This window comes from Haematobia irritans, chromosome 1, assembly GCF_050003625.1.
Source record: "Haematobia irritans isolate KBUSLIRL chromosome 1, ASM5000362v1, whole genome shotgun sequence".
In the NCBI taxonomy this organism is placed as follows: Eukaryota; Metazoa; Arthropoda; class Insecta; order Diptera; family Muscidae; genus Haematobia; species Haematobia irritans.
In genome coordinates, this window is record NC_134397.1 from 105,808,130 (window position 1) to 105,829,044 (window position 20,915).

Genomic DNA, 20,915 nt, shown 5'->3' on the forward strand with positions numbered 1-20,915 from the left:
AAATCCAGCAAAGACAGAACTAGTCATGTACTGCAAAGATCGTAAAACTCCCACGGTTAGGCCCATTTCCTTAGGGGGTACTGAAATTCCCTTTGGTGAGTGTGCAAAATACCTTGGCGTTATTTTGGACAGGAAGCTGAATTTTAGGCTTAATATTGAAGAGAGGGCGACAAAAGCCACGGTAGCTTTGTACTCGTGCAAAAAGGCAATAGGGAAAAAGTGGGGACTAAAACCAAAAATTGTGCATTGGCTATACACTGCAGTAGTTAGACCTATAATGCTATATGGTGTTGTAGTCTGGTGGCCGGCACTTCAGAAACCGACTTGTTTAGATAAAGTTCAGCGTATGGCGAGCTTATGTATCTCAGGCGCATTTAGTAAGACAGGAACAGACTCCCTTAATGTCATGCTACATCTATTGCCTTTAGACATTTTGGCCAAACAGTCAGCTGCAACAACGGCTGTGCGGTTGCGCGAGCTATCGCTGTGGTCGGAAAAAATGTACGGTCATAGTTCGGTCCTCAAAATAATGCCAGATGTGCCTAACGTAGTGGATTATACCCTGGCAAAACCACTTTTCGACAAAAAGTTTGAAACTCTAATTCCCAACAGTGAGGCGTGGTGTACACAGACCCCGGGGAATAAAAGATATATAGATTTCTATACTGATGGCTCCAAATTGAATGGACAAGTGGGGTTCGGAGTATATTCTAAAGATCTGGAAATTCGAATAGCGAAAAGATTACCTAATCACTGTAGTGTTTTTCAGGCTGAAATATTAGCAATAAGAGAGGTGGCGAATTGGCTGAGAAGTAATGTTCCAACAAATATTGGCATTAATATATACTCAGACAGTCAACCTGCAATAAAATCCTTGGACTCTGTGTTCCTCAACTCGAAAACGGCCATCGACTGCCGCAAATCTCTCAATGAGATGGCTGAGCAGTACAATATTCACCTAATATGGGTGCCTGGCCATAGGAACATACCGGGGAACTGCGAAGCGGATGAGTTGGCAAGGCTAGGGACTACCTTACATATTCCAGGGGAACTGGAATTTGTTGGTATGCCCCTAGCTACCTGCAAGCTCATGCTGCGTGAGAAGGCTGTTAGGATGGCAAATGTTCGATGGGAGAATTGCAAGGGTTGTAACGACACCAAGCAAATATGGCCCCATTTCAACTTAAACCGCACACTAGATATGCTAATGTTCTCGAGACGTCAGATATCACTCCTGATATCTGCTATAACGGGTCGCTGCCTGATAGGCGATTTTGCAAAAACTATTGGCGCGAAGTATAATGACTATTGTATGAGCTGTCATGATGCGGAGGAAAAAGAATCAATTAAACACCTCTTGTGTGAGTGTCCTGCACTTTGTGTAAAGCGCAAGCAACTTTTAGGAGCATATAGCTTCAGATTACTGGCGGATCTGGAAAACGTTAACTTAAGCAGTCTGCTAATGTTTTTGGAACAATCTGGTTGGTTCAACAAAGAAAAATAATCAAGAAGGTTCAGCGGTTAAAACTAGAAGTGCCCATATGTAATAGGTACTTTTAGTTAATGTGGTATCACAATGGACTGAATAGTCTAAGTGAGCCTGAATCTCAATCGGGCTGCCACTTTAACCTAACCTAACCTAACCTACATATGGGAGCTATATCTAAATTTGACCCGATTTCTTCCAAATTCAATAACGTTCGTCCTTGTGCCCAAAAAAACTCCCTGTACAAAATTTCATCAAAATCGGTTAATAATTGCGACCGAAATCCTGTGAACAACAAATACATGGACAGACGGACGGATGGACAGACGGACACCAAGCGCTAGATCGACTCAGGAGGTGATTCTGAGTCGATCGGTATATATTTTATGGGGTCTAAATCAATATTTCTTGTAGGCACATTTTTTGGCAGATCAAACTTATTATACCCTAACCACTATGTGGTTTAGGGTATAATGACTTTAAAACAATGTGTTGAAATATTTTATTAATTTTGAAGATTTTTTCAGAAATATTAAATCCATTTTGACTTCATTAAAACGAAATTTGCATTCATGTTAGGATACACATTTTTATGTCGAATCATTTAGCTATAAGGATAAATAGACTTCATTGAAAAGTTTAGAGACTTTTGACAAGGAAAAACTTTTTTTCAGAGAAATACGTCTTCTATTCTAAGCAAAATTCGTATTTGAAGCATGTGAAGTATTTGGCCTCCCGACAATATTCTTTGCGGTGCACCATCTACTATTTAATATGTGATAGAAACCAAATTTATGAAAATGGACCAAAATGGACCAAATTCTGTTTGGTCTGACCATCGGACCAAATTCAAAAATTAGAAATCTTTTGGACCAATTTTGGTCCGATCGGACCAAAACGGCAACGCTGATTGGAATTGAAAGTCTATACACAGAGTACACTGAAAAAAAGCATACTCGGTTCCAAAGATTTTGTCTTTACTTTAAAAAATTTGGTATTGATTCCGAGCCAAAGAAGCGGAGAATACAAGTAAGGATACTTTTAAGACACAATTCTCTTTGAAATTTAGGTTTTGTGTACTTGCTTCTAGGAAACAAAATTTAATTTTTCACTTTCTCAGCTTTTTTTCTTCATATGCTATCAAAGTCCTTTAAGAACGAGTTAACGGCAACTTTATTTTCCAAATTAGGACTCGACTACCAGTAGAAATTATGCTATGTTTGAAGTAAAAAACTTCTTTAAAATAAAGTATTGAAAAACATGTCCTATATTTGAACGATTTTTTGCTTTGTAGTCAAGATGCCAAAAGACAACAAATTTAAAGACAATTTCATTAAATTTAAAGAATTTTTCTGAATTATTAAAGTCAAGTCGACCTTAGCCTATACATTTTTTCTTTCATGTTAAGATACCCATTTTTAAGTCAAGTCACTTAATTATAAGGACAATTCGACTTCATTGAAAAGTTTATCGACTTTTGGACAAGGAAAATAACTTTATTTTAGAGAAATGCGTCTTCTATGCTAAGCAAAATTTGTATTCGTATTTTAAAGACATGAAATCTTTGACCTCACGACAATATTTTTTTCAGTGTAGAAGTAACTACTCTCCGAAAGTTTTTTTTTGTTTTGCAACAGACGTAGAGAAGAGGTTTTGTTATATTTGTAATGTGTGTGTGTATGTTTATGTTTGCAACAACATCCATCGACATCAGTCCGTGGTATACCCACGAATATTCTTACTCAGATATAGTGTTACCTAATTTCGCTTTTTTCCCCTTTATTGTATAATAAATGTATATGCGCACATTTTTCAATCAAAATTGAAACTATCCATAACTTTAATTAAATTTTCGAGAACTAATATCAGAAATAAGAGAATGCTATGATATAGTACAATAGTAAAGCAAATATGAATGTCCTTACACTGAAAAAAAGCATGCCCGGTTCCAAAGATTTTGTCTTTACTTTAACAGTTTGGGTATTAATTCCGAGCCAAAGAAGCGGAGAATACAAGTAAGGATACTTTAAAGACGTAATTCTCTTTTAAATTTGGGGGTTATGTACTTGCTTCTAGGAAGCAAATGGCAATTTTTCATTTTTTTAGATTTTTTCGTCAGTTGTTATCAAAATCCTTTAAAAACGAGTTAACGAGTTATTTTTTTTTTTTCATATTAAGACTCGACTTCCAGTAGAAATTATGCTATGTTTCAAGTGAAAAGCGTCTTTAAAATGAAGTGTTGAAAAACATGTCTTATTTTTTAACGATTTTTTGCTTTGTAGGCAAGATGCAAAAAGGAAACAAATTTAAAACAATTTTATTAATTTTAAAGAATTTTTCCTAATATTAAAGTCACGTTGACCTTACCTCAAAAATTTTATCTTTCATGTTATGATACACATTTTTAAGTAAAATCACTTAATTATAAGGACAGTACAACTTCATTCAAAAGTTTATTGCCTTTTGGACAAGAAAAAAAACTTTATTTTAGACAAATGCGTCTTCCATGTTAAGCAAAATTTGCATTCTTATTCTAAGGACATGGAATCTTTGACTTCACGACAATATTTTTTTCAGTGTAGAAAACTAAAAAATTAAATATAAATAAGATCGTTTAATTGCATTTATATGACGTTCATTACAAACATCTTTGTAGTAATACGGGATGAAATTGATCGAAAGTACTGTTGTTACTTTTACAACACATACTAGATATATATTTTGACATTTGCCGTTTTTGAAAACAATTACTAAAAAACACGTTGTGTTTTCCCCAATGTACATACGTACAAAAATACATATCGTACATTTTAAACGTTTACTCACACTACGCTAAGTACTAGCTAAATTTGAAATTACCTACACAGTGTAATTTCAAAGTTACACATTTCATTCAAGTAATATTTTATTCGGAGCGGAGCGGTTTTTCATTTGGAAACCGCTCCGCTCCGGATTTTAGAAATGCCGCTCCCGCTCCGCTCCCGCTCCGGCAAAAAAGGGCTTGCTCCGCTCCGCTCCACGCTCCGCTCCGGATCCCTGAAATAAACTCTATTAGCGACTCTCCCCTTGCATTAGTATCACTACTTCACCAAATACTATGATGTGCATTTGCATCGCATCCCATAATGAGTTTTGTCTTTGTTTTTAGTGACTCCTCAACTAAGGTCTTAACGGCACAGGGTGGCATATCCCTATCATCTCCCATGTAGACCGAAGATAGCCAATATTTGCATGTGGATATCTCTAGACTGGCTACGACAGTGTCTGCATTGCTCAATGAAGGAAGCAGAAACAAGTTTAGTTCGTTTTTAGCAATTATACATGCTCGATTTATATCGTTACCGGTATTATGCAAAAGTTTGAAACCCGGAGTGCTTAATTCACAGATCTTGTTCTTATATATGTATGGTTCTTGAATAAGAACTATATCTATGTCTCCTTTCATCAGGAGAACTTTTAAGGCAGCACAAGCGGCCTTACAATGGTGAAGATTTATCTGGAGGAACCGTACAACCATCCAAATTTTCAATCACCGTCACATCAGCCGCTTCAATTGAGTCATCAAGGGCTTCCTCTTCACAGATCTCGGTGACTCTCGCAACAATCCGCGGTTCAGCTTTGGTGAGGCTTGAGCCTGTAGAAACTTCCCGCATATGATTTTCGCCATAGTCTGCAGGTTTTATGTCTCCTTCGGCTTCGCTAGGAGATTTTTTCACTGCTGACTCTACCGGAGGCTTGTCCGTTTCGGTATCCTTTGTCTGATCGCTTTTGTATACCTTCATATGGATATCATGAAAGCCATAACTTACGCGTCCTTGGGTCTGGGCTAGATGTGGCAGCGACTCTATGTTTAATATAAACACCGCATGTCGTCTTGGTCCATCCACCTCATCCAAACGACCAACCTTCCAATCGGCGGTTGGAAGATCTGGGTTACATTCTTTTAGTCTCTCTAGTATTGACTCAGGATCAGGAGGGTTTGCCGGTATCCATGCATGTGCTCTAGGTTTAGCCGGTATGTCTTTTTTATCAACTAACTCCAAAGCGGCTCCTTCCCAAACTTCACCAATTAGCATCAATGCAGCTTTAAAGCAATCCATAGACCTCTGGTCTGCAAAAGCTATTAACTTATATCGTCCTTGATACCATCCAGCATCTTGCTGTCGAGGACTTGGTCCGGGAAACTTTTTTCGCACCTCTGAGTAGACACCAGACATCGCGTTCTCAATTTCCCCCCATTTTTGCCTTGGAATCATACCGTCCAATGCTCCTTTATTAATAATAGCCATCACAAGGCTGTCTTTTGCAACTGAGGCAAACGATCTTTGATCCCGTTTAGAGGATGGTAGCTCATCCGGTGATCGTTCCCTTTTTCCAGCTTCAAGAATTCCTTGAGCCCATTTTAAGGAATCGCTTTGCTTAGCCGACAGCGTGCTTGGGTCGACTGATCCTAATTTCTTTAGGATAAACAAATCATTTCTTCGTTCCTTGAATCTCTTTCGAGAGGGATTGCCTCCTTTTGATGTCGTCACCTTAGAAAAGGTTCGACTTGCCAAAGTGTCACCGCCAGTCGACCCGTCTACAGGTCGACTAATTGGGCCTGACTCTTGGTCGCTGCCCAAATTTATAACTTCAGTCGTTACCCATCCACTGGGCCCTGAAGTTAGCAACCCAGTGGATGACTTTGAATTTCGCTGCATGGTGGTTTATTATTTCCACCACACGTGAAATTCGTAATAAGTACTTATTACGATGAAATACTCCGCTATTAGAAAACACGTCCGTTCAGTTCGACGGTTGTTAGTTAAAAACTACGGTTTCTAGAAACCCAAGGAGTTAAATCGGGAGATCGGTCTTATGGGGGCTATAGTAAAACATGGACCGATACTATAATATATATTTTTAGATTTCAAATTTGGATAAAAACCACGGTCTCTAGAATCTCAAACAATAAAATCATTTCTTGCACACTACTTATAGTTTTAAGAAACTTCAACATTTTAGGCAAATTGGATAACAACTACGGTTTCTACAAGCCCAAAAAGTAAAATCGGGAGATCAGTCTATATGGGGGCTATACTAAAACATTGACCGATGCTCACCATTTTCGGCGCACCTCTTTATTGTTCTACAATACCTCTAGATTTCCAATTTCAGACAAAATGGATAAAAACCACGGTTTCTATAAGCCAAAGAAGTAAAATTTGGAGATCGGTTTATATGGGGCTATATAAAACATGGACCGATACTCACTATTGCAAGCATACATTTTTATGGTAGTAAATTACCAAATTCAGACAAATTGGATAAAAACTACGGATTCTAGAAGCCCAAGAAGTAAAATCGGGGGATCGGTCTATATGGGGGCTATAACAAAACATGGACCGATACTCACCATTTTTAGCACACCTCTTTATGGTCCTAAAATACCTCTAGATTTCCAATTTCAGGCAAATTGGATAAAAACCACGGTTTCTATAAGCCAAAGAAGTAAAATTTGGAGATCGGTTTATATGGGGCTATATAAAACATGGACCGATACTCACTATTGCAAGCATACATTTTTATGGTAGTAAATTACCAATTTCAGACAAATTGGATAAAAACTACGGATTCTAGAAGCCCAAGAAGTAAAATCGGGGGATCGGTCTATATGGGGGCTATACCAAAACATGGACCGATACTCACCATTTTTAGCACACCTCTTTATGGTCCTAAAATACCTCTAGATTTCCAATTTCAGGCAAATTGGATAAAAACTACAGTTTCTATAAACCCAAATCGGGAGGTCGGTTTATATGGGGACTATCTATATCAAAACCTCGACCGATATACCCCATCTTCGAACTTGACCTGTCTGCATTCTTCATTATTGAAGACTGTAGCGTGATTATAACAGACAGACGGACATGGTTATATCGTCTTAGAATTTCTCCCTGATCAAGAATATATACACAGTCTTACAAAAGTTTACATACCCCGGATTTTTTACGTTTTTAACTAAATAATTTTTATAAATTAATACGCAGAGATTTATTTCCTTTTAAAATAGATAAAAAACTTTTCGTATCTTTCTGTTAATTTACGTAAGTTTACATACGGTTAAATATATCATTGAATCACTCTTAATTAATATCTTGTGTGGCCCCCATTGGCTTTTATGACAGCAGACAGTCGAGATGGCATAGATAAAGCCAACTTTTGGGTTATTTCAGGTGCGATACTATTCCACTCGTCCTCTAACGCCTCCTTCAATGTTTGAATTGATGTTATTCGACGTTTCCCATAAATGCTCAATAACATTTAAATCAGGCGATTGTGGGGCTAGAACGATTTTTTACATTGTTGAGAAGGTACTCCTTTACAATTTTCGAAGTGCGCTTCGGATCATTATCCTGAAGAAATATAGAATTTTTTCCTAGATCCAACATTTCAACACTGGGTAGGTAGCTATCTTTCAAAATATCTATATAACAGGTTGGCTGATAAGTCCCCGGTCTGACACATAGATGGCGTCGCTAGTATTAAATGCATATTATTTTTATATAGTACCAACTTTCAAATGATTCGTGTCAAAATTTGACGTCTGTAAGTCAATTAGTTTGTGAGATAGAGCGTCTTTTGTGAAGCAACTTTTGTTATTGTGAAAAAAAATGGAAAAAAGGAATTTCGTGTTTTGATAAAATACTGTTTTCTGAAGGGAAAAAATACGGTGGAAGCAAAAACTTGGCTTGATAATGAGTTTCCGGACTCTGCCCCAGCGATTGGTATGCAAAATTCAAGCGTGGTGAAATGAGCACTGAGGACGATGAACGCAGGGGACGCCCGTAAGAGATGGTTACCGACGAAAACATCAAAAAAATGGACAAACTGATTTTGAATGACCGTAAAATGGAGTTGATCGAGATAGCAGAGGCCTTAAAGATATCAAAGGCACGTGTTGGTCATATCATTAATCAATATTTGGATATGCGGAAGCTCTGTGCAAAATGGGTGCCGCACGAGCTCACATTTGATCAAAAACAACAACGTGTTGATGATTCTGAGCGGTGTTTGCAGCTGTTAACTCGTAATACACCCGAGTTTTTCCGTCGATATGTGACAATGGATGAAACATGGCTCCATCTCCTGAGTCCAATCGACAGTCGGCTGAGTGGACAGCGACCGGTGAACCGTCTCCGAAGCGTGGAAAGACTCAAAAGTCCGCTGGCAAAGTAAAGGCCTCTGTTTTTTGGGATGCGCATGGAATAATTTTTATCGATTATCTTGAGAAGGGAAAAACCATCAACTGTTACTATTATATGGCGTTATTGGAGCGTTTGAAGGTCGAAATCGCGGCAAAACGGCCCCATATGAAGAAGAAAATTTGTTGTTCCACCAAGACAACGCACAAGTCATTGAGAACGATGGCAAAAATTCATGAATTGGGCTTCGAATTGCTTCCCCACCCACCGTATTCTCCAGATCTGGCCCCAGCGACTTTTTCTTGTTCTCAGAACTCAAAAGGATGCTCGCAGGGAAAAAAATTTGGCTGTAATGAAGAGGTGATCGCCGAAACTGAGGCCTATTTTGGGGCAAAACCGAAGGAGTACTACCAAAAGGGTAGGTCGTTATTATCGTTATATCGCTCTTGAAGGAAACTGTTGAATAATTGGGAATGTTGAATAATAAAAACGAATTTTGACAAAAAAATGTGTTTTTCTTTGTTAGACCGGGACTTATCAGCCAACCTGTTACATGGTCTTATCCATAGTGCCATCAATGAGTCTTAATTTCCCAACCCCGTTTGCGGTCATGCATCCCCAGACCATGATTGATCCACCTCCATGTTTCGCCGTGGAATTAACATTTTTCTGTGAAAATTCGGCATTTGGCTTTCGCCACACTTTTGCTCGGCCTTCACTTCTAAAACCATAAATTTACATTCATCAGTGAATATTACCTTCTCCCAAAATTGAGAATCATTACGGGACGGCCGGGACGTGCCTTACTTTCAAAATTTCCATTTGCTTTGAAATTTGTTATTATGGTTTGGACTGTAGGCTTCGCTAAATTTAATATAGTTCCGATTTCATTGGGAGATTTGCCATCATTCCGCAATTTAACGACAAGTTTTTTAATTGGCTCCGAAATTTCTTTACCCATTTTATAACCGTAAGTGATACCTTATGATCTTTATTTTTCACGTATGACCACATTCTTTAAGATAACAAGCTCTACTAATGATTCGAGTCAAAAATTGTGAAATTTGCATCGGTAGTAATAACGGTACATCATCTTCTTATAATTTATTTAAATAAAATCGATAATGAAGTGCTGAAAACATAGTTATTTCGCTTAAAATTGTGAAAGGTATATTGGTGAACAGTTTTTGACTTTCCAAATGGATTAAGTGATAGTTTTTCAGATATTTTACAGACACGCTGCCTCCATCGAGAATAAAAACACTTGCTGTTAGACGCTGCAACATGTAACTTGCCACTTGTACATCAACATCATTCTATTATTATTGAAAAAAAAAATTATGTTAAATGTGTTGTGATAGTGGTATAAATGTGTTGTGATAGTGGTATAAATGTCATATTTATAAGAATTTATAAATGGTTAATCAAATTAATAAACAAACAATCGTGTTTTACTTGACCACAATGATTCTTTTACAACTATCTTCAAATTCATTTTTTCTGATTGTTTGAAGGGGCTCTTATTGGCGTCGTTCTAAATTTATTAAAAAAAAGGCACCTAATTAATAATTGCACTCATGCGATACTTTTTTGTAGTAACTTGGCGTGGTACAACTTCTCAATAGTGACGGCGCTTTTCCGATTAGTTTAGATATATTTTCGTAAACTTGTGTTAATCCTTATGTACATGATTTTGTCAAAAATTTATTTCTATACTCGTGTAAAAATTGGAGGATCCAATTCTATCTAATAATATCAAATTGGAGCTAATTGGATCTGTTCAGATATTGGTTCAGACATAATTATATCTGCACAGATATGCTATATATGGTGCTATATCTGGTTAGATATAATCGCAGATCTCATCATATATAGTATAATATCTAATATCTCGCATATCTAATAATATATGCTTGGATAGGACCACATATAGCACCATAACTAATAAGATATGGTCGATATAACATCATATCTGACTATATGGGGTTAAATACGGTCCAAAATATAATAAAAAATTCATGAACACGTTAAAAAAGTTTTTAAAATACACCTCTAAAACACTATTCGAGATATATGCACAAAGTTACAGATGGAAAAATAACTTTTACTTTATTGAACGAACTTACATAATACATTTTAAAGTATTTGGCATTCTACAAACATGTTTTTTGAGTTTCAGAACTTGGTTGAGCTCCTTCGCGTGGGTTAGTTTTATCAATCTAAAGCAGTCAGTTTTGGAAAGGGATAAACTACACACAAAAAATTGTCACCAAAATTTTTTCAATTAAACACCTAATTTAATTTGAAAACGGATTCAATTAATATGTTAATTGATTCAATTAATTGTTTAATCAAATCCGAATAAAATCCAATTAAAAAAATGATTGATATTTGTTACGTTTTCAATTAAAATATTAATTGATTCAATCAAATTGTTAATCAATTCGGAAATAATTTTCAATTACAAACGTGATTGAAAAATTTTCCGTTTCCAATTACACATGTGATTGAAATTGAATAATTTTGAGCAATGGAAAGAGCGAAAAGAGAACAAGAGAATGGGTATTTATTCAACAACGTATGATGGAGAGATCAGTATGTGGAAGTAACTCGTAGCGAACGGTTGGGTTTTTGTTTTTCGCGTAAAATTGAAAAACATGATTGGCGACATTCTGTCTGCTGCGTGCGACATGTGTGCATAAATGCATTGAACGCAACAACAAATTATAGCAAAGGGTTGAAATAAATAAAGTGTGCAACAACAAATGGCCACGTTGTAAAGGTTTGAAAAAATATATGGCAGAACGCATTTCAAATTACCTGTGTTTGTGTTTTGTGATATTGTAAAAATGGAAAGCAATATACGTTTATTTAAGGTAAGCAATTGTGAAATGTGAATACCGTTTTCCGTTTAAGCCTGTTTACATTAAACGGAGTAAAATAATATATTTGTATTCATTTCTTTTAGTGAGCAATTTTATTTCGTGAAATTGATCAATCAATCCCATCAACTCCATCATTTTATCAAATAAAGGGTGATTTGTTAAGAGCTTGATAACTTTAAAAAAAAAAAAACGCATAAAATTTGCAAAATCTCATCGGTTCTTTATTTGAAACGTTAGATTGGTCCATGACATTTACTTTTTGAAGATAATTTCATTTAAATGTTGACCGCGGCTGCGTCTTAGGTGGTCCATTCGGAAAGTCCAATTTTGGGCAACTTTTTCGAGCATTTCGGCCGGAATAGCCCGAATTTCTTCGGAAATGTTGTCTTCCAAAGCTGGAATAGTTGCTGGCTTATTTCTGTAGACTTTAGACTTGACGTAGCCCCACAAAAAATAGTCTAAAGGCGTCAAATCGCATGATCTTGGTGGCCAACTTACCGGTCCATTTCTTGAGATGAATTGTTCTCCGAAGTTTTCCCTCAAAATGGCCATAGAATCGCGAGCTGTGTGGCATGTAGCGCCATCTTGTTGAAACCACATGTCAACCAAGTTCAGTTCTTCCATTTTTGGCAACAAAAAGTTTGTTAGCATCGAACGATAGCGATCGCCATTCACCGTAACGTTGCGTCCAACAGCATCTTTGAAAAAATACGGTCCAATGATTCCACCAGCGTACAAACCACACCAAACAGTGCATTTTTCGGGATGCATGGGCAGTTCTTGAACGGCTTCTGGTTGCTCTTCACTCCAAATGCGGCAATTTTGCTTATTTACGTAGCCATTCAACCAGAAATGAGCCTCATCGCTGAACAAAATTTGTCGATAAAAAAGCGGATTTTCTGCCAACTTTTCTAGCGCCCATTCACTGAAAATTCGACGTTGTGGCAGATCGTAAGTCTATTCATGATGAAATGTCAAAGCATACTGAGCATCTTTCTCTTTGACACCATGTCTGAAATCCCACGTGATCTGTCAAATACTAATGCATGAAAATCCTAACCTCAAAAGAATCACCCTTTATATAAGAATATTTTTTTTCAATCAAAAGGTGGGTACCGTATTGATTTTTTGAAATTGTAAATTTTTTCACTCCTAGTTTTCTTAAAACCTAGAGCGGTGTGGGTTTGTTGGAAGATTCACCTTGAAGTTGCGAAGTAGCGTTGGCATTAAATTGCAGTTTTGTTTTACCTGCCCAAGTTTCAGTTTGTACCCAAGTAGAGAGCAGTATATCTATCTCATATATAAACTAATGAGCTGAATTATGTAATGGTAAAAAAAAGTTTTTTCTTTTGGATTTAAAAATGTGAAAAATATCCGAAAATAATAAAAATATGTATTTTCCATTTATATATTTTTTCTATTTCCAGAATTTGCAAAGTATCATCAATATAATACCAAATATTACATTGCCTTCCCATTAATTTTGTCTTTGATTGGTTCAAATTTTAATAGACGATTTCAATATGTGAAAATTTTGGAAAGGAATTGTTACTAAAATTAAATTACCGAGCTCCTTAATACACCTTTTTATGCTAAAAGACTACAACTGCAAAAGAAGATTATAAATCTGCAACCTGGAACTAAGAATTGAACTTGATATTCTATGCAGGTAATGTTTAACAAAATTAAATTTTAATTGAACAAAATTAAATTCGAATTATTCTGTTCACTTTCAGAAAAACTAATTTAGCTTACAGGCTGCTGATTTATTGGAAATCTAGGCGCATCTACATATTAGAATGAACATGCTGACATGGTTATTATAAGGAAGATAATGATTTATATAGTTTATTTTTTTAAGTTATGTTAGAACAAAACACACAAATGAGAAGAACCAAATTTATTTGTCTATTGCATAATTCAAAAAAGAATAAAATATTGAATATGTTTTATAAGAAACACATATTTTTTTATTTCAAATAAAACTAAATACGATTTTGGGGGCGCAATATATAAATTTTTTGAATGAAATTTATAGCCAATTTCAATTAAATAATTAATTGAATGAATCAAATATTTGATTGATTTTTCTCGCGAAATAAATTAAAATTTTAATTGATTCAATTAAAACTGTGATTGAATTTTATGTTAAAAATCAATCACGTTTTTAATTGATTCAATCACACAATTAATTGATTCCGTGACAAAAGTCAATTAAATTTTTAATTGAAAATCGTGATGGTTTTCAATCCAAATGGGTGATTCATACTATCATTTTCGTGATTGAAGACATTTTAATTAAAACAAGTATATACGGCCGTAAGTTCGGCCAGGCCGAATCTTATGTACCCTCCACCATGGATTGCGTAGGAACTTCTACTAAAGGCTGTCATCCACAATCGAATTACTTGGGTTGCGATAACACTTGCCGATGGCAAGGTATCGTAAAACTTTTTAACACTGTCTTCTAAATTGTAAGTTAGTCCATAAGGGGTATATATTAAACAAAAAAAAAGGCCGATTAAATACGTATATAATTCAGTTTGACAAAATTTTCTATAGAAATAAAATTTTGACAAAATTTTCTATAGAAATAAAAACTTGACAAAATTTTCTATAGAAATACAATGTTGACAAAATTTTCTATGGAAGTAAAATGTTGACAAAATTTTCTATAGCAATAAAATTTTGACAAAATTTTCTATAAAAATAAAATGTTGACAAAATTTTCTATAGAAATAAAATGTTGACAAAATGTTCTATAGAAATAAAATGTTGACAAAATTGTCTATAGAACTAAAATGTTGACAAAATTTTCTACAGAAATAAATTTTTTACAAAATTTTCTATAGAAATAAAATTTTGACAAAATTTTCTATGGAAATAAAATGTTGACAAACATTGCTATAGAAATAAACTTTTTACAAAACTTTCTATAGAAATGAAATTTTGACAAAACTTTCTATAGTAATAAAATTTGACAATTTTTACATGGCTGTTAGAGGCCATATACTAACGAAATGTACCAAATTTCAACCGCATCGGATGACTTTTGCTCCTCCAAGAGGCTCCGGAGGTCAAATCTGGGGATCGGTTTATATGGGAGCTATATATAATTATGGACCAATATGGACCAATTTTTGCATGATTGTGAGAGACCATATACTAACACCACGTACTAAATTTCAATTGGATCGGATGAATTTTGCCCCTCCAAGAGGCTCCGGAGGTCAAATCTGGGGATAGGTTTATATGGGAGCTATATATAATTATGGACCGATATGGACCAGTTTTTGCATGGTTGTTAGAGACCATATACTAATACCACGTACCAAATTTCAATCGGGTAGGATGAAGAGGCTCCGGAGGTCAAATCTGGGGATCGGTTTATATGGGAGCTATATATATTTATGAACCGATATGGACCAATTTTTGCATGGTTGTTAGAGAACGTATACTAACATCAGGTACCAAATTTCAACCGGATCGGATGAATTTTGCCCCTCCAAGAGGCTCCGGAGGTCAAATCTGGGGATCGGTTTATATGGGGGCTATATATAATTATGGACCGATATGGACCAATTTTTGCACGGTTGTTAGAGACCGTATACTTAGACCACTTACCAAATTTCAACCGGATCGGATGAATTTTGCTGCTCCGGAAGGCTCCGCAAACCAAATTTGGGGATCGGTTTATATGGGGGCCATTAGCGTAGTTAGACAATTTTCCTAGGGGGGGCTATAGCCCACCTAGCTAAAACTTTATAGACTGAACTTATAGGTTCAACTAATGTTTTATTTCATAAAATTGAATACAAAAATAGACATCAAAATAACTCGACAATCAATTTATAATAAAGCAACTAAAAGTACCCTACGGGGAAATTGGTGAAAATTGCCACTGACGGACCTATCACAGAACTGGTACCTGTGCTCCAGTTAGTTGCAATTTTCACATTTAGTGAAATAAAATTATCAGAATAACCTTTTGTTCGACGTATTTCAAAAGTTTTTTTTTCATTTCGGGTTCGATTAGGAGCCCAAATTGAAAGAGATTTCTAAGAGTTTGTCCGAGACTGGTTCCTGAGGACCTGTTTATGGGTTGCTTCTGCTAAATTGTCCCAGGACGTGTCCTTTGGGATGAGTCCAAGACGCGTCCTAAAATGTAAGTTTACTCCGTCAATGACAAACCCATGTTAAAGTTTTGATCAGAACTGGGACTGGTCCATACACACCAGGGACTAGTCCTGTACCAGTTCTGAGGTTGATCCATTTCCCGTAGGGTAGTTCCACACTTTTCCCAGCAAAAAATTGGGAGTTGTTGTAAAGGCACAACTTTAAAAACACTTCCAAAAATGTCTTCACAAAGAAGTTAACTATTTTAACTACACAGGAAGTTTTTTTACTTCTTTTTTTTTATAAATCCATTATAGAAAAATCGATAATATTTGAAAATATTCGAGGGAAAACGTTTCAAACTAGCGTTAGAATGCATTAAAAATCATAAAAAAGTATAAAAATTATTTATTTAGGAAAATATCACAAAATTTTTAATTCACATTCAAAACACTGAATTCGGATCACACCTTAAGAAGTGATGCAAATTCATTGCAACGGTTGTTGAAACGGCGGACATTCGTTCATATTACATTCATCGCTTCTCCGCCAATTTTGTACCACTTCCAGACCCAAAAAGAACATTTTCACTTCTTTTTTGGCGACGCTTTTTTGCAGCAATATTAAGATATTAATTTATGAAAGAATAGTTTTAATATCAATTACTATTTTTTATTCAACTAAATCATAAGTTCAACCACAGCTTTATTTCATAAATATCAGACTTCTACCACAAACCAAAGTAATTCGATTGTGCATGAAAGTCTTTAGTGGAACTTTGTGCGTTGTACGAGTATATACTTGTTTAATTTTTATAAAAATGTAAAATCGTAAATAGGTTTTCAAATTCTGGGGGGGGCTAAAATTTTTCTGGGGGGGTCTAAGCCCCCTCCCCAGAGGCCTTCCTACGCTTATGATGGGGGCTATACGTAAACGTGGGCCGATATGGCCCATTTTCAATACCATCCGACCTACATCAATAACAACTACTTGTGCCAAGTTTCAAGTCGATAGCTAGTTTCGTTCGGAAGTTAGCGTGAGTTCCACAGACGGACGGACAGCCGGACAGACGGACGGACATGCTTAGATCGACTCAGAATTTCACCACGACCCAGAATATATATACTTTATGGGGTCTTAGAGCAATATTTCGATGTATTACAAACGGAATGACAAAGTTAATATACCCCCATCCTATGGTGGAGGGTATAAAAATTATTGAATCCGCGATTTTCGTGATTGAAATCAAAAAAATTTTTTTGTGTGTATGAAAACGAAAGTTTTTAAATGTTTTATCGCATACTGCTGGTTGACGTCAAAAAGATTAATAACAAGTATATACAGCCGTAAGTTCGGGCAGGCCGAAGCTTATGTACCCTTCACCATGGATTGCGTAGAAACTTCTACTGAAGACTGCCATCCACAATCGAATTACTTGGGTTGCGCTAACACTTACTTGGGTTGCGCTAAACTTCCTAACACCGTAATATATACCACATAGTCCATACGTGGTATATATTAAACTAAAAAAAAGGCCGATTAAATACGTATATAATTAAGTTTAAAGTTTCTATAGAAATAAAATTTTGACAAAATTTTTTATAGAAGTAAAATTTGGAAAAAATTTTCTATAGAAATAAAATTTGGATAAAATTTTCAATAGAAATAAAATTCTGACAAAATTTCCTATAAAAATAAAATTTTGACAAAATGTTCTATAGAAATAAAATTTTGACAAAATTATCTATAGAAATAACATTTTGACAATGTTTTCTATAAAAATACAATTTTGGTAGATTATTTTTGGCTCGAGTAGCAACCATGATTATGAACCGATAAGGACCAATTTTTGTGTGATTGGGGATCGCTATATATAACTATAGACCGAAAATCTGGGGATCGATTTATATGGGGGCTATATGTAATTATGGACCGATATGGACCAATTTTTTGCATGGTTATTAGAGACCATATTCTAACACCATGTACAAAATTTCAGCTGGATCGGATGAAATTTGCTTCTCTTAGGGCAATCGCAAGCCAAATTTGGGGGTCCGTTTATATGGGGGCTATACGTAAAAGTCGACCGATATGGACCAATTTTTGCATGGTTATTAGAGACCATATACTATCACCATGTACCAAATTTCAGCCGGATCGGATGAAATTTGCTTCTCTTAGGGCAATCGCAAGCCAAATTTGGGGGTCCGTTTATATGGGGGATATACGTAAAAGTGGACCGATATGGCCCATTTGCAATACCATCCGACCTACATCAATAACAACTACTTGTGCCAAGTTTAACGTCGATAGCTTGTTTCGTTAGCGTGATTTCAACAGACGGACGGACATGCTCAGATCGACTCAGAATTTCACCACGACTCAAAATATATATACTTTATGGGGTCTTAGAGCAATATTTCGATATGTTACAAGCGGAATGACAAAGTTAATATACTCCCATCCTATGGTGGAGGGTATAAAAATACAATTGTTGAAAATGCGTAAAAAAAGAAATTAATAGAGCCAAATAGAATATCTACACAATAGGGATGTGTAGATATTTTATCTATTTGACACCTCGAATAGAAAGAAGAAGTGTGGGTTTCATCAAAGCACTCATTTAGTATTTGTCGTTCCCATGCGTTTGGAGTACATTTAAGCACCCAAAGTATTATTTAGTATCCTAAGTAGATTACAAAATGAATTTGGTTTTTATTAGAGCTCGACCGAAGCGGATTTTTTTTGGCTGAAGTCTGTGTCTATCAGATATATTAATGAAATTACCCACCAAGATATTGCGATTTAAAATTTTTTAATCGCAATATCTTGGTGAGTAATTATGATTGGAACAGGAAACGTTTCCTGCGAAAGAGCAACGGTTTCGTTGCTTGTGTAGCATGTTTCCACTAAATTCGACAAACTAATACGGCCTTTAGTGTGAACGATCCATCAGTTTTAACAACCCCAATGTCATTATGCGAAATGTCAACGCCGTCAGATGTATCACTTCTAAACGAATTTAAGCTTAATATTGCAGGGGGAGAAAAGCAACGGTAGCTTTGTACTCGTGCAAAAAGGCAATAGGAAAAAAGTGGGAAGTAAAGCATTGGCTATACACGGCAGTGGTTAGATCTATAATGCTATATGGCGTTGTAGTCTGGTGGCCGGCACTTCACCAGCCAATAGGCAATAGGAAAAAAGTGGGGACTAAAGCATTGGCTATACACGGCAGTGGTTAGATCTATAATGCTATATGGCGTTGTAGTCTGGTGGCCGGCACTTCACCAGCCAACAAGTTTAGACAAAGTTCAGCGTATGGCGTGTTTGTGTATCTCAGGCGCATTCAGCAAGACAGGAACAAATTCCCTTAATGTCATGCTGCATCTATTGCCTTTAGACATTTTGGCTAAACAGTCAGCTGCAACAACGGCTGTGCGGTTGCGCGAGCTATCGCTGTGGTCGGAAAAAAGTTACGGACACAGTTCGTTCCTCAAAATAATACCAGATGTGCCTAACGTAGTGGATTACACTTTGGCGAGTCCACTTTTCGACAAAAAGTTTGAGACTCTAATCCCCAACAGTGAGGCGTGGTGCACACAGACCCCGGGGAATAAATATATAGATTTCTACACTGATGGCTCCATATTGGATGGACAAGTGGGTTTCGGAGTATATTCTAATGATCTGGAACTTCGAATAGCGAAAAGATTACTTAATCACGGTAGTGTTTTTCAGGCTGAAATATTAGCAATAAGAGAGGTGGCGAATGTGAAAAAGATGTGGGCATTAATATATACTCAGACAGTCAACCTGCAATAAAATCCTTGGACTCTGTGTTCAACTCCAAAACGGCCATCGACTACCGCAAATCTCTCAATGAGATGGCTGAGCAGTACAATATTCACCTAATATGGATGCCTGGCCATAGGAACATACCGGGGAACTGCGAAGCGGATGAGTTGGCAAGGCTAGGGAATACCTTACATATTCCAGGGGAACTAGAATCTGTTGGTATGCCCCTGGCTACCTGCAAGCTCATGCTGCGTGAGAGGGCTGTTATGATGGCAAATGTTCGATGGGAGAATTGCAAGGGCTGTAACGACACCAAGCAAATATGGTCCCATTTAAACTTAAACCGCACACTACACACAAAAAAAAATTCACGAAAATTTTTCCAATTAAAATTTTAATCGAGTTGTAAAAATATTCAATTAAAAATTTAATTGATTCAACAAATTTTTTAATTGAAACAAAAATCAATCACAAAAATAATAGTATCAATTAAATTTTTAATTGGATCAATTAACGTTTTAATTGATACTATCATTTCTGTGATTGAAGACATTTCAATTAAAAATTAATTGGATCAATTAATTTCGTGATTAAATCAGAAAAAAATTGTTGTGTGTAGATATGCTAGTGTTCTTGAGACGTCAGATATCACTCCTGATATCGCGGCCTGATTTTACAAAAACTATAGGCGCGAAGTATAATGACTTTTAGTTAATGTAGTATCACAATGGACTGAATAGTCTAAGTGAGCCTGAATCTTAATCGGGCTGCCACTTTAACCTAACTTAACCATGCATATACTTTTTGTTTGTATTGTTGAATAAAACAATTGATCTCATTTTATATACAAATTATGGGCTTTTATTATGATCATGTATCCTACACACAAAAATATTTCACGAACATTTTTCCAATTAAAATTTTAGTTTAGTTTTAAAAAATATTCAATTAAAAATTTAATTGATTCAACAAATTTTTTAATTGAAACAAAAATCAATCACAATAATAATAGTATCAATTAATTTTTTAATTGATACTATCAATGCTGTGATTGAAGACATTTCAATTAATAATTAATTGGATCAATTAATTTTTTAATTGATACTATCATTTCTGTGATTGAAGACATTTCAATTTTTTTGTTTTTCGCGTAAATTGAAAAACATGATTGGCGACATTCAGTCGGCTGCATTCAAAATGTGTGTGAACGCAACAAAAAATCATAGCAAAGGGTTGAAATAAATAAAGAGTGCAACAACAAATGGCCACGTGGTAAAGGTTTGAAAAATATATGACAGAACGCATTTGAAATTACCTGTGTTTGAGTTTTGTGGTATTGTAAAAATGGAAAACAATCTACGTTTAAGGTAAGAAATTGTGAAATGTGAATACCGTTTTCCATTGAAACCTGTTTACACTAAACGGACTAAAATAATATAGTTTTTATTC

The 20,915-nt window shown here is 35.7% G+C and overlaps 1 protein-coding gene across 2 annotated transcripts in view; it reads right to left on the reverse strand.

The window, feature by feature from the left end:
- The window catches only part of MTA1-like (metastasis associated 1-like), a 152,734-nt gene that overhangs the window by 42,288 nt on the left and 89,531 nt on the right, over positions 1 to 20,915 (reverse strand). The gene's annotated exons all lie outside the window — the stretch shown is intronic.